Source organism: Cupressus sempervirens, chromosome 3 (assembly GCF_028749045.1).
Source record: "Cupressus sempervirens isolate cs-2001-9-10 chromosome 3, ASM2874904v1, whole genome shotgun sequence".
NCBI lineage: Eukaryota > Viridiplantae > Streptophyta > Pinopsida > Cupressales > Cupressaceae > Cupressus > Cupressus sempervirens.
In genome coordinates this window covers 458,914,769-458,918,032 of record NC_143120.1, presented here as the reverse complement: position 1 = coordinate 458,918,032, position 3,264 = coordinate 458,914,769, and the positions used below count along the sequence as shown (strand labels likewise).

The following is a 3,264-nucleotide window of genomic DNA, read 5'->3' as shown; positions in this document are numbered from 1 at the left end:
TGAATATGATATAACACCCTTCAACAAAATATTATATATAAGAACCAAAAAAGTTTAATTATGATTAAAAATACCTTCAAGCGAATATTATACTTCAAAAATTAAAATCTTATAAGTCACTTTGAAATTTAATTATGATTAAAAACACCTCCAAGAAAATATTATGCTTCAAAAATTAAAATCTTATAAGTCACTTTGAAAAATACCAGAATTCATAAAATTCATACTCTAATATCAACTAACTAATAATCTACATTGTAAATTATAAGAATTACCAACCTAATCTTATAAAAAAAATTGACATAAAAAGCCCATTTTATCCCACCTTCATGTAACTCCCAAAGGCAAAATAAATTAATTTATTTAAAAATAGCCTTTTAATAGTGGTGGAAGGGATTCCATTGTAACTCCCAAAGGCAAAAAAAAATCAATTTATTAAAAATAGCCATGTAATAGTGGTGGAAGGGATTCCGTTGTAATGGGTAATCGGGGTACACATCGCAGTCTTAATTTCAGGAGAAGGATGGGGAATTGATTTGTGATACCATTGACAGAAAAGAGTGTTTCAACTTTCAAGGGGCAAAGGGATGAGGCGGAGAGCAAATTTTGATGGAGAGAAAATAATGTGTGCAATAACCTCGACTTTAAACTCAAACTTGTGAGAAAGAAATACCCAAGTAGGTTTTCTACACATCTCTCCCCTCTCTTGTTTGTGCAACTCTCAATACCCAATACCCATTTTCAATCCTCACCCTCATGTTTAGCATTATTATTGTTCTCCTCTTCTTCAATAAAGTCAAAATCTATAGCCAATCATGGAAACAATCTCCATCAGAGAATCCCCGGTGAAAGAAGAAGCTCTTTGGGCAATGCCCATATGGTTTCTACTAGTGGGCACAACTACAAGGAAAGTGAAACACAACTTGAGAAATGGACACAAACACTCCAAAGGGGATTCCAGCCAGAAGATGTTGTAGAAGTTCTGAAGCAGGAAAGGAAACGTGAGGTTGCTTTTGATATTTTTCGATGGGCTTCTTAGCCGAAAAGGTACAAACATAACCACCTAACATATCAACACATGATCCAAAAACTATCTTCTACACCTACATAACAAAAGATGGAGATCTTTATTGATGAAGTGATGGTTGAAGTTTGTGATGGTAGCGAGTCACTGTTTAACACTATTATTTTTGCCTGTATTCAACCTGGCTGGTTGAGTAGGGCCATTAGTGTGTATAGGCACATGTTGAAAACCCCAGAGTGTAAGCCTTCTCTAAAAATGTACAATCTATTACTCGACACTCTTGTAAGTAAGAAAAAAAATAACAATTCTTATATCAACCACAGGCATATGCAGAATATGCGAGCTCTTTTCAAGCAAATGATCGATGGCAATGTTGCTCCTGATATTTTCACCCTCAATGTTATGATTAAAGGTTATGCCAAGTCCTTGCACATGAATGATGCTCTCAGAATCTTTCATGAGATGGACCTCTATGGATGCACTCCAAATGCAAATACTTATAATTATCTAATCTCAAGACCTTATTTGCAAAGCAGGACTATCAATGCCATGCAGATTTATAAGGAAATGATTGTTAAAGGGTTTTCTCCCAGTAACATGGTTTATAACTCGCTAATTAACTGTCTATCCCTTGCTGGGGATTTTGAGCAAGCAATTGGAATCCTCAGGGAAATGGTCGAAAAACTGGGAGTTCTAAAGTTTATTACATACAAGACACTTGTTGACGGACTTTGCAGAGAAGGCAAGGGGTTGGAGGCTAAAAAATTGCTGCTTGAATTTCCCCAGAAGGATCATTCTCTGGATGGGATTTCTTATAGGAAATTACCCAATCACTTGCATTCAAGGATTGAGACAACAGACTGAAAGGGATCAAATGTGTTGGTGATTGAAATGCTTTTTTGAATCCAATGCCATTCTGCATGGTTAGATGGAAGAAATGGTTGGCTGGTGGTGTGAACAATACTTTGCTTGACAAAAGTTTAGTTAGCCATTAAAAAAACTCCAATCTAGTCACCATGGCAAATTCTTGGAAAAGGATTTTAATGCTTATGCCTATCCTATATGGAAGGAAGCAAAATGCCCATATTTTCTACGATGAAAAAGAGTCAAAGGTTTTGGGCTCGCCTAAACAAGGTTCATGTCATTTGAAAAAAAATAATGTTTCAGGAATAGAGCTAGAGAAATGATAAGTTGATAGCCAATAAGTTGAGTGTCATCAATTGTCAAAGTCTGACCATAATTGTTGGTGGCTCTATGTAATTGCCTAAACAAGGGACATTTTGTTTGAATTTTTTTTTTTTTTTTTAGGAATAGAGCCAGAGAAATGATAAGTTGATTGCTAATAAGTTGAGTTTAATCCATTGTCAATGTTTGATCTTAACTATAGGTGTCTCTATGTAAGATTTTATGGTTTATTCTTATGCAACAAACTGAAATGCCAAGTACATTGTTGTAGAAGTACATGAATTATGTGGAAGATTCACTAAGTACAAATTTAATGATTTTTTTGTTAATTATGTCTCACCTGGTAATTCAATATGTATTGAATCACTGTTTTCCTTCTTCATTAATGGTAAATTGAGTGAATCTCTTAACAATATTCTTTTCTTTTGTGTTTCATTTTACAATTAGCTGTTGTTGTAATGCAACATTGTACTATAAAAAAGAGTTGATATTTCTTTTATTTCTTGTTATTTTCATCTTTGAGCTTGTTAATAAAGTATTGAATTGAATATGCTTCATTTTATGGTAATGGAGTAAGTAAATTGGAAAATATTTTTTGTTCTGATTTAAAGAATGCCTCACATTTAGTTTGGAGCTTCACAATCATTTTCCTTCATGGATGGTTTGAAATCAAGAAGGCTTACACTTGGTTCTACTCTGATCTTCCTATTGATTTATGTGAAACTTTGCAGGCTTTATGCCTGTTTAGGGTATTCAGTTGGCTACAGTTCCTATCTTTTGGATTTACAAAATTCTCTTTTTTGAATAATTTTTATTATCAAACTATAAATTCTTTTTTTGACTTAAAGGTTATTTTTTGGGGTTTTGTCAGCATAAGAACAACATTCTTTTGGAAAACAAAGGTAGTGAGGCAATTCAAAACAAAAAAGCTTTGAAAAGACAAATTTGATAGCTACATGCTTTTTTCTCTCAAGGTAGAGTGCCCATGCTTTTTCTTCCCTCAAGTAGAGTGGAGATTAGTTTTTTGGCCTCGTATATTATTAGCTTGCAAAGGA

General features: G+C 33.7%; 1 pseudogene; it reads left to right on the top strand.

Annotated features, from left to right (window-relative positions):
* Positions 1-877: 877 nt before the first annotated feature.
* On the top strand, positions 878-1,888 carry LOC149567076 (pentatricopeptide repeat-containing protein At3g25210, mitochondrial-like; annotated as a pseudogene).
* The last annotated feature ends 1,376 nt before the right edge of the window (positions 1,889-3,264 follow it).